The following is an 11,596-nucleotide window of genomic DNA, read 5'->3' on the forward strand; positions in this document are numbered from 1 at the left end:
GCAAAGCTAACAGCACTTCACCATGCATCAGCAGCTGCATTACAAACAGATCCACGGAGGTGATACTTCCCCTCTATGCGGCATTGGTCACACCGCATAGGGGAGCAGTTGGAGTACTGCATCCAGTTTTGGGCGCCATACTTCAGGAGGGATGTTGATAGACTCGAGAGGGTCCAGAGGAGGGCCACTTGTATGGTTAGGGGCTTACAAGACAAGCCCTATGAGGAGAGACTGAGGGACCTGGACCTCTTCAGCCTCCGCAAGAGACGGCTGAGAGGTGATCTTGCAGCCACCTACAAATTCATTATGGGGACGCAGCAAGGGATCAGAGATGGTCTGTTCATCAGGGCGCCTCTTGGGGTAACAAGGAACAATGGTCACATACTGACGGAGAGTGGATTTAGGCTAGGTATAAGGAAAAACTTGTTCACGGTAAGGGTGGCAAAACATTGAAATGGGCTCCCAAGGGAGGCGGTGCTCTCCCCTACCTTGGGGGTCTTTAAGAGAAGGCTGGATAGGCATCTGGAGGGGGGCATCTCACCCCAGGAATCCTTGCTGCCTAGGCAGGGGGTTGGTCTCAATGATCTCTTGAGGTCCCGTCTGACCCTAGGACTATGAATATATGAATCTATGTCCCTCCCCACCCTGCCTTCCCCGCTGGCCCACCCCACCAGGCAGGCACGCACATCGCACAGCAGACATGCTTGCAGCAGCTGCAGGTGGGGGGGATTTCTGTTGACGGGAAGGTCCCATCTCCCCAACACAGGGCAGCTCTTTCCAAACAATACGCTCTGTCATGGGACACCCCAGCAACCACATTCAAGCACTGTCATTGCCAAGGGCCATCCACAAGTATATGCATTTATGCAGCGCCTCCATGTGAGGGAGCGACTGCCCTGCCCACATGCAGGTCCATCCCCGGGAGCACGTGAGGGGCTGAGCTGGAAAGGGATGTGACCCTGGCGGACGGAGGGGCCGGCCGTGGGGGTGCGCAGCATGGCGCGTTGCCGCGGCAGCGCTCGTATCATCGCGCCGGCGCCCGGGAGTTGCAGGCAGTTGCCGTTGGCACCTGGAGTGGTGCTGACGGCCGCCCTGCATCTGGGCAGGGACAGGTGAGCGGGACATGGGGAACGCTGCCCCTCTCCTGCCGCCCCTGGTCGGACGCACTCGCTGCTTAAGTCACGGGGAGGGGAGCAGGATGGAGCGATGGTGTCCCCCCTGCAAGCGGTGACCGATCGCTGGATGTGCTCCCAGAAGTGGCTGCAGCGATCAGCCGCGGGGGAACTCCCTCCGGGCAGCGAGATTGGCCACATGGGGGACCCCCACTCCCTGGGCAGTGAGACTGGTTGCAGCGGGGGCACGTGCCCCGCGACTAAGGTGGTACCAGTTCCCCATGACCTGACTTGATGACATTTCCAACAACTTCCCAATCTCATGGGGCCTTTGGGTTTAGTGGGACCTCATCTTCCAGTTTTTACTCAGCAAAACGCCCCTTACATCACAGTTTGAGAAAGGCCTGGACAACTGGCTGGTCCCTTTTCCTACTCCTTTTCTTAGTTGCTTTTAAAGCCAGGCAAGAGGATCATCAAGCCGTGCTCAGCCTAGGTGGCCCCCGCAGAAAGTCTGTTTCCATTTCCTTGGTCTGCAGGAACCAGGACCGGAGATTTCCAGGCCTGTTTAAAAAAAAACAGGACATCCAAGTCTGTGCACCAGGCGAGGAGAGCACCTTAAGCGACAGGGGTCACAGCTCCAAATTCGGTCACAGCTCCAAATTATTTTTCATAGAAAATCCTCCCCCTATTATTTACCCTCCACATTTTCACAACCTCAGCCTCACCCCTGAGCATGTAGCCTACTTCCATCATCTTGACCCACAGACGTGTTGTTCACATGAGATCCTTCCTCACTGACCTCACTTCAGGATTCATTTCCCTGTTTAAATCAGGCTCAGGGTGCTTAAGTTTTTCATGCAAACTTGTAGGACTTCATGGCACTTCTAGTTTCTCATAGTGATTGCCTGACAGCGGCTGGAGAAGGACAACAAAGCCAGTCCAGAGGAGGATTTGTCCTAGAGATCACTCAGCTGAGGGTGAGCAGGTAAGGCTTGGGTAATTGGGCAAACTACCCTGAACCTCACATCCTTGTGGAGGGGGCAAGGAAGCAAGGGTCTCTTCTGATTTCAGGCCCAGGTCCTGCAGGTCAGAAACAGGTAAAGACTAATTCTGCATCCACAGAAGACCTGCCTTAAGAGTAACCTTTCCTACCAGCTCCATATGTTGGAGGCACGAGCTGGGCATGGTCCAGAGGCAACACTCTGAATAGGACAGGATAAGAAACGTTTGTGTTTTAACCCTGTGTGTGTTTCGTATCTCTGATTCAGACCGGTTTTTCCTCAACTGTGAACCTGAAGCCACCAAATGGTTCCTGATGCAGGGTCTCCTTCAGAGCCAGGATGGATAAGGCATGGTGCACAGCCAGTGTGGACAGGAACACTGGATGTCATTAGAGTAAATGTAGCGTGAGATATATTAATAATGCAGAGCTCATTAATAGATCCTTTCCTGGGCATTGACAGGGATAAAGACACCCCATAGGTAGAAGACAGGTGGAGAGCAGCAGCGAAGGAGCAGGAGTTCAATTTGGTCTGGAATGAAGGGCCAACATGGGCAAGTCAGGGAGTAACAAGTCTCCTGAGTGGGGAAGCACCGAGGGAAAAGGGCAGGAAAAAGGAGAAGTGCAAATTCTTGGAAGGGAAAGGGCTGTCCAAGGGTCTATGATCAAACCACCCTAGTGATATGATCCTGTAGTCCATTTTCACGTAGCGGACCTCACACCCACCGGCTACAGCTCCAAGGAAGCAGCAGAGGCTCCAGAGAAGAGCATCAGGACCCCTCAGTGCCTGAGCCTCAAGCGGATCACAGCACACCCGGAGGGTCTGTGAGCATCTGCCCAGCAGCGCTCCATCCCCCAGGGCAAGTGAGTGGCCTTCAGTGTGCCCCTGCCAGCTTCACATATTGGCAAATTTGCCTGCAGAATCAAAACATCCACGTAGTGATGCAGCCCCTGGGGCTCTCCAAGGCCACCTGCAGGGGGTTTGGAAAGATCCCCAAGAGCGGACTCCCAACCCCTCCCCAGGCAGGAACTGCTCCCCAGGCTGAGTGGCTCTGGGAGCCCAAACATGTGGTGCTTCTCAGCACCCATAGCTCTCATGCAAGGGGCTCGACATGTCATTGGTTTGGTGCTCCTGTGCCCCAGCCAGAGACCACATCCAAGGGGAGGCTTGGAGTCCCGGGTTTTAGTTCCTCCCAGTTAGGAGCACGGTATGGGCTGCGGCAGTGCAAGGGAAGTGCATGTCCAAACCAACTGAAGGTCTTTGTCCCTGACCACGCAGCTCTCAAAGCCTGAGACCCCTGGCACCAAAGCTGCTAGTATGGGAAGGGAAAAGCTGAGAGAGCTGCCTGTCTCCTGGACAAGAGAGACTGGCCCAGGTGGCCAGGGAGGGCAGACAGGTGGTTAGGGAGAAGATATGTTGATGCCTGGCTCACAACTGCTCCTGCTCCCTGCCAGGATGGACAGGCTGAGGCGGATGCTGAAGCACAGGATGCCCAAGGTGTCCCCAGGGGAGGAGGACAGGAGCAGGAGGCCTGTGCCAGAGGAGGAGAGCAGCCCAATTGGTGCAGTGGGGACAGTCAAGACCAGGTGGTGGACATGCCTGCTGTGCTGGAGAAGGAAGCCCGCAGCTCTTGGAACAAAGACCAAGGAGGCAGAGGAGCCCTCTCGGAAAGCAGGGAGGTGGCCCCGGCTCCATCTGGGCAGGCGGGACCCAGCACAGACAGAGCACCAGGCAGGGCTGCCGTGCAGCTCTCCTCCCAGGGCACCCAGCCACCAGGAGCTGTGCCCTGAAACCAGGCCAGAGGAGTTGGCCCCCTGCACTGTTATGGAGGGGGAGCCTAGGGCAGGAGGTCAGCAAGCCCTGCCCAAGCCCAGCCTCAGCTCCAGCTCCTCCCGGGGAGACCTTGAGAGCTCTGTGGAGTCCAGGAGAAACCCGCCCTATGGCACCACCATGAAAGGTGAGGAGACAGCCTGGGTGCCAAAACTCTGGGGGCAATGCGCTCTCTCAGACCAATCCATCCATCCCTGGCATTACACATTTGAATCTTAGCCAGGGCAAAGGGCCTGAGCCATACATCTCCAGTGATCCCAGTGTGACGGGCACCATTCCCTGCAGGAGGGCACGGTGGGGGTTGACTTAGGGGGAACCATGGTCAGTGCAGGGGCCAGCACCTGCCAGGGAAGCAGGGACGGTCTGGTCCCTCTCAGTCGGGGGGCATGAGGTTGAAAATACAGAGGAGTTGCATGGGGAAGTGGTGTGTGAGACTTGCTCTGGCACAGGGCCCTAGGCTCCAGAAGGAAGATGAAAGCATTTCTGCACCCCGCCACCTACTTTACACCCTCCAAGCTGCAGCAGGAGTTACCCTCTCCCTTTTCCTCCCTTGTGAAGTGATTCCCTACTGGCCAGGCGAGGAGGTGGAGGAAGAGCAGGAGGGTGAAGACCTGATTCTGCTGGAGGAAGAAGCCCTCACAGACATTATACTGCACCTCCAGGGCCAAGGAAAGGTAGGAAAGTCCCCTAAGGGAACTGGCCCCCAGACCACCCTTGACTCCCAACATTCAGCCTTTACGGCAGTCATACCATGTGGACCCAGGTCTCCCCAGTGGAGACACTCAGCCCACGGGCTCTGACACATCCATCACAGATGCTGCCTCTACTTCTCACTCTGTTTCCCCAGCAAGAGACCAGTGCAAGGAAAGGGGGGCATCCAAGGGGTCTTAGTCCCACATTTAATTGGGGAGGATGGGAAGGTCCCTGGCCAACACCCTGTCTTTCCTCCTATCCCGCTCCGGGAGGATGCAGGACAAGCAGCATGGAGAGCGCTTCCTTCTCGGCATCCCCACACTCTGCAGAGCCACCAAGCAGAGGGGAGAGGACACCCTGGAGCCGGAGACCTGCAAAGTGGTCCTGCTACAGAAGATCATGGTGAGCCTGGCCAAGCACTGGGCACTGTGGGGAGTATGAGGGAGAAGAGACAGGGGCTCCCCAGGCCAGGAAGGCAGGGCGCACACAGGGGAGGGCAGGTATGCCCGGGCCTTGACGTGGGAGCACAGGAAAGGGAAATTCTGGGCTAAAGCCATAAAGGACAGTGAGTGAATCCTGCATCTGGAAGGCAGCTGAGGTGGGATCAGGGTGTGAGCAGTTGGGTCCAGGGGTATGTGTGAGAGGGAGTTGGAAGGGGAAGGCTGGCCATGTTGGTTGCGTGGGTGCAAGGGAAATGTGGGAGGGGTCCTGCCATAGCGAGCACGATCCATCTGCCTGTGCCTGGAGCACTGGGTGGTCTCCCCTGCAGGACGGGCCTGTGACCTGTGTGGCCCTAATCTCACATCATCTTTGGGTCTCCCAGGGCCTGATGGAAACAGCGACACAGGATGAAGAGCCAAATAGGCCCCTGTGCTACAGCGTGGCTGCCATCGGCAGCCTCAGGTACTGGTGCCCCTGCCCAACACTTCCAGCCCTGATATTGCCTCTGGCCTTGGTCAGAGTTACTCGCCCACCCCACCCAAATCACATAGCCCCAGTGGCCATCGTACATTTTTGCAAAAGAGCAGGGGCATCTCTTTCTCCTGGCTGGAGAGGTATTTCCCTCCAGGGGTGTCAGGACGGCCTTGAAGAGAGGATAGCTGTGGGGGTCTTGGAGGAGGGCAGCAGGGTCACAGGGGCAGCGGGAGAGGGGGCTCTATTGCAGGCCTGATGCTGATGGGCTGGGAGACTTCAGACGGGTCATAACCACCTGTCATCTCCTGCTTCACTGTTGCCACCTGGTGCTGACTCCACCACCTCTGTCCAGCCCAGAGCAGTGCCCCCACCAGCCCCTCAGAGCTCTGGCTCACACAGACTCCTCTCTCCTAACAGCAAGCTGAAGCCAGCCCTGGAGCCAGCCATGGAGTCGTGCCTGCTGCAGACCACCCTGAAGATCTGCCTGACGTCCCCAAAACAGAACAGCCTTTATGTCAGGGTCAGTCCTCCTCCCCCTACACAGTCCTGCCCACCAGACCCTGGCAGGTGCAGCCCCGGGCTGCATGGTACTGAGCCTCAGTTATCCTTCCCCTCCAGACCAAACAGCAGAAGCACATGGAGGACCTGGAGGCCATGCTGAGGAGCCTGTTGGCCATCGCACCCAGCTTGGGCAGGCTGCAGTTCCTTTGGGAGATGAGCACAGTGCGGAGGTGCTGGGCTCTAGGGAGGGACAGCCTCAGTGCCCTGTGAGCTGCCCAAGGTTGTCCTCAGGGATACATCCCTGCCCTGTCAGGAGAGAGACAGGTTTGTCATGAGGGATGTGCATTGTCTGCAACAGGCCTGGAGAGCCCTTTTCAGAGCCTCGGACCATGCAGCAGATCCTCCAACCTCCAAGATAGGCTCGAGGCAGAGGAAGGGCATGGGCTCGTGGGTACTGCAGGGGCCAGTGGCCATTGACCTTGTTTCTCCCACAGCACCTGACATCCTGGCTGCAGTCTCCCAACGTCATAGACAGGGCGAAGGCCATGAGGAGCAGCAGCGCCCTTCTCCGCTTTGCTGTTTCCCTCCTCCCACAGTTTGAGGTAAGGGGTCCCTGGGCTCAGGGGTACCTCCTGGGTCTATTGAGACTGCCATGAGATCACCCTGCTCTGGGCAGTGTCACATTTGGTCCTGGTCTTCCTGGAGCAGCAGGGCAGGGAGACCTCCAGGGAACCAGCTTGGGTCCCTTGGCTCCAGGCTGTGATGGGAACAGAGGGCTTTAATGCTCTGGCTCTAGCTGTTTTGCCCTGACCTATCCTGTGGCATGGGGAAGCAGGAGGAGATGGACAGAGACACCCAGGCTGGGGAAGAGTATGTATGATGCAAGGTAGGACGCAGATGCATTCCCTCCCCCTCAGGATGCAGATGCATTCCCTCCCCCTCTCCGCCTTGTTAGGACTCGCCCGACATGCCCCAGATGGGTGACACCGTGGCCCAGCTGAGTCTGTCCCTCAGTCACCCAGCAGCAGACATCAGCTGCCAGGCCAGGGAGGGCATCTACCTGCTCGCCCAAATCCTGCTGCACCACAAGGGTAAGGCAGCCCAGACAGGGTGCAAGACCCCTATAGAAACAATCCTTCTGTCCACACACTGATCCCAGCTAAGGGACAAGAAGCTTCCCCTGCCAATGTTTGCCCACAACCAGATTAGTGTTCAAATGTACACCAGCCCTTTCACTCCAGAGCCCAGCTTGGCCTCAGGCTAGAAAAATCAGCATGTTCAGGGTCTGACCTTGAATGTGGGGAAAGGAAAGATGCTGGGAGAGACATGGTGGGAAAGAGCCCCAGGCTGGGCAGGAGCAGTAGCACAGACCACAAGAAAGAGCCTAGGGGTGTTGCCAGGGAAGTAACTTGGAGCAGCGCTTGCCTTGACTGGGTGCAGACATTTCCCATATTTGACCCTGTCTAAACCAGGCAGCCAGTCCCAGAGCCCCCAGAATGTAAACGGCACAGGATACCTAGGGAGACTGAATCACCACTTATGACTCAGGAAAATGAAGCCCTGCCAGGGCCCTGTGCGCATGATGCCATGGGGGCAGTGTTGGCGCCACTGTGCACAGACTAAGCACTGAAGCCACAATGCCAGCTCAGAGTAAGATCTTTCTGTGTGTCCTAGGCCGAGACATGCAGGAGGCAGAGGGGCTTCTCCATCTAAGCCGGGAACAGCAGAGCCAGGTGCAGAGCTACATGGACCTGGCCCAAGTCGGGGAGGTAAGGATGCGCTGCCCAGCCCTGGCAAAGCTTAGGGTGTGGGGCTGAATGTCAATAGAGTGGCTGGGTCCAGGGTTGTGGAGAAAGGCCTACTGCTTCTCTGCAGCTCACAAGGTTTCTCCTACTGCCCTGGTGAGGGGCTGGCCTGGCCATGGAGCCTGGCTCTGGGATATGCAAACAATTTCTTCCCCCTGGGTTTCAGGTGTTTCAAAAGATCTTATCAGAGGGGCAAAGGAGATATTTCGTGCAGAGGGCACTTCTGGGGGTGCTGGACATCAACGTGTGTCAGCCGTGCTGCGCTGGTCCTCCTCTATGCCATCCTGGGGGAAGCCAGCCACCTGATCGGGGACAAGGTAAGCAGAGGGTCGGACTTAGGGAGTGGGTGGAGGTGCACAGGGCACCTCACCTCTAAGCCACATCTTCCCATAGACACATGGTGGCCTGGGGAAACAAGTGTGAAAGGAAATGGGAACCCTGGCAAGTGCTGCTGAGAAATGAGTTTGTTCAGCTGTATGCTCAGGATGGCACCAGCCTGTCCCCTGCACAAATACGGCCCCTTCAGCTGTGGAGCTCCAGCCAGCACCTGTGACAGCATGTACATCTCCATCAGGAGAAACTGCCACTGCCTAGGTTAAGGGCAGGGCCCCTTCATGGCCTCAGGTCACCGCAACTGGACCAGGGCTATGTAGTCATAGAAGAGTAAGCCCCTCAGCCACTCTTCTAGGTCGACCCCTGCTCCAAGAAGGATCGTCCCTGTCTCAAGCAGCCTAAAAGAGTCTGTCTTAGAAGTTGTGCTTGATCCGTCTCTTAGAGACGGGGAGGGGCTAGGTAAACTCTGCTGTTTTCTGCTGCTGTGACAATCTTGTGGCTACCACCTCCCGGAGGCAAAAGAGTCTCTCACTGGCTCTTGGACCTTCACAGGAAGAAGAAATCCCCGCCAGGATCATGAGAAAGCTGCTGGTCACGAAGGGCTTCAGACAGCTGCCCAGAGAGCTCCAGGGCCACAGCCTGCTGGCAAGCTCCTCCAGCACCCCCTCCCCTCTGCAGCAGCCCAAGTTCCCTTCTGCAGGTACCGTCCCCTCTCCTCTGCCCCTGCGGATCAGGGTCCTGTGGAAAGAAAGACGGAGCCTCACGGCACCAACACAAACCTTCTCCCTTTGGTGTGTGGGGAGTTGTCCCCTCTGTCCCCAAAGACACCCGGCCTGGCATCACCTCTCCACTGGGCCCCATTCCCTTCTCCTCCTGCCATTGCCAGGGCCCATTTCCTCCCCACCTGCCCTACACACCAGGCAGTGTGTGTTCATCTCCCCATGGATGAACGGGGCTAGAAAACAGATCTGCCTCATCCTAATGACTGCTGAAACAATTTAGGCGTTAGACTATGGCTCAAGCACAAGGCAGCCATACAGCTCATCACCATTAAGTCTTCTGTTTAGAAGACTTAAATTCACCAACGTGCATATGTGATCACCCTTTGCTTTTTCTCATCCCTTATGGTTACAGCTTCAACCAACAGCTAGGCTGACAGCACCTCCCTGAGCCAATGCACCATCCAGAGCCTCACAGGCAGCAAGACGGCCCCAGAGGGAACCTCCAGCCCGGAATCAGCCACCACGCTAGGGTCATCGACTGATGTGAACACCCCTTGAATCAGTCAGAGCTAGCCTTCCCCCAGAGAGACAACTGCCAACAAAGGAACTTCGTGATGCCGCCGATCTTCCTGTTTCTTTTTATAGGCAGTCCTAGCGGCCTTTAGGTTGGCTTGGACTTGGTGAATGGTCTTGAGGAGGTCCAGCACCACAATAACCGGTCAGGAGAAAGGGGCTGTGTGTTAGAAACAGATGAAGCCCATCAGTTACTAAAGAAAAGACAACTGGCTCCCATTGAGGCATGTTCCACATTGCTGCATGCTGTTCAGGCAGGACTAATAGTCCTGATAACTCCCAAAGCATCTTAGTTACTGCTTTAGGATCTGGTTTACTCATTCTGATTGCCGTCTGCTTGGGGGTTGGAGGGCAGTGTGCTGTTGAAAGCTGGAGGCAATCATCTAAGAAGTGGGGGGCAAGGAACGGGCATCATTAATTTCTGGTCCCTTAGTTGTGGGATCCAGGTAGCTCTTGCAGTGTGTGTGGCATTTTGCAATCCCAGGCCTCAGGGCTTTTGCCGGTCACCAGTTGGGGCCAGGAAGGAATTTTTCCCCCCGTTCCCCTTGAAGATCATACTGGCTGTGGGGGTTTTTTCGCCTTCCTCTGAGGTATTGGGGCACAATGAGATCAGTTCTCCAAACAGCAGGACTTACTACACCTGGCCAAAACACGCAATTAAACCTCATCGGGCAGAGGAGGGAGAGAGAAACAGCAAATGCGGTGTCCTATCCATCACATTAAATTGTTGTAGAATAATAAAGTAAATTTTTCTTTCTTTTTCTGATAACTCTTGATTGCTCTTCTGTTTACTGAACATAACTAGAGACACTGACCTACTGCGAACAAAGGAACTTTTTGATGTTGCCGGTCTTCCTGTTTCTTTTTATAGGCAGTCTTAGCAGCCTTTAGGTTGGCTTGGACTTGGTGAATGGTCTTGAGGAAATCCAGCACCACAGTAACCAGTCAGGAGAAAGGTGCTGTGTGGTGGAAACAGAGATGAAGCCTATCAGTTAACAAAAAAAAGAGAACTAGCTCCCATTGAGGCATTTTCCACATTGCTGCATGCCTGTTCAGGCAGGACTAATAGTCCTGATAACTCCCAAAGCATCTTAGTTACTGCTTTAGGATATGGTTTACTCATTCTGATTGCCCGCCTGCTTGGGGGTTGGAGGGCAGTGTGCTATTGAAAGGTGGAGGCAATCATCTAATAAGCGGTTAACCTTAGCTAAGCATGGGGTGTGCACTGGGACCCATTATAAGAACTATTATCATCTTGAAAACCATGTCATCAAAAGACATGCAGAGCAGAAGGGAGGCTGTAGCCTCTGCAGGTGAGAGCTGGGCTCAGGGTGGGAAGAGGGCAATCTTTGTGAATGGGTCTCTGTGACAGGGCACTGGGGTGTACCTGTCCCATTAAGAGGAAAAGCTGCCTGAGAAGCAGCTTCCAGGTGAGGGGCGGGGGAGGCGCTTTCTGGCGGTGTTTCTGCGCTGGCCGCCTGGCACAGAACTGACCGTCAGGACTCCAGTACTCTACAGTCATGCCAAGGCTGCCCCGTCAGCCTGCATGGGGCCCCACCACCATGCAGGACCAGACCTCAGTGCTGCGCATGCCAGACCAAGCCCACTGCCCAGCCCTGGCCCAAGCGAGAATCAGGTCCCCACATAAAATGTCCATGCACCAACTGCAGAGAAGGACCTGGGCATTACCATAATCTGAATATGAGTGAACAATGTGCTCTTGTTGCAAAAAATGCTAATAGCACACTGATTTGTATTAACAGGAGTGTCCCTTGCAAATCAAAGGAAGTCATCATAGATTCATAGATGTTAGGGTCGGAAGGGACCTCAATAGATCATCGAGTCCGACCCCCTGCATAGGCAGGAAAGGGAGCTTGGGCTAGATGACCCCAGTTAGATGCATATCCAACCTCCTCTTGAAGACCCCCAGGGTAGGGGAGAGCACCACCTCCCTTGGGAGCCCATTCCAGACCTTGGCCACTCGAACTGTGAAGAAGTTCCTCCTAATGTCCAATCTAAATCTGCTCTCTGCTAGCTTGTGGCCATTATTTCTTGTAACCCCCAGGGGCGCCTTGGTGAATAAACCCTCACCAATTCCCTTCTGTGCCCCC

The 11,596-nt window shown here is 55.6% G+C and overlaps 1 long non-coding RNA gene and 1 pseudogene across 1 annotated transcript in view; one reads left to right on the forward strand and one right to left on the reverse strand.

The window, feature by feature from the left end:
• The first annotated feature begins 3,708 nt into the window (after window positions 1-3,708).
• On the forward strand, window positions 3,709-7,869 carry LOC102380245 (annotated as a pseudogene).
• A 1,637-nt stretch (window positions 7,870-9,506) lies between these two features.
• LOC102380401 overlaps window positions 9,507-11,596 on the reverse strand; it is a 13,177-nt gene continuing 11,087 nt past the window's right edge. The window contains exon 4 of the long non-coding RNA XR_323584.3: window positions 9,507-9,645. This is a non-coding gene — a long non-coding RNA (uncharacterized LOC102380401). The remainder of the gene's footprint in view (window positions 9,646-11,596) is intronic.

The sequence above is a fragment of the Alligator sinensis genome, unplaced genomic scaffold, assembly GCF_000455745.1.
Source record: "Alligator sinensis unplaced genomic scaffold, ASM45574v1 scaffold386_1, whole genome shotgun sequence".
In the NCBI taxonomy this organism is placed as follows: domain Eukaryota; kingdom Metazoa; phylum Chordata; order Crocodylia; family Alligatoridae; genus Alligator; species Alligator sinensis.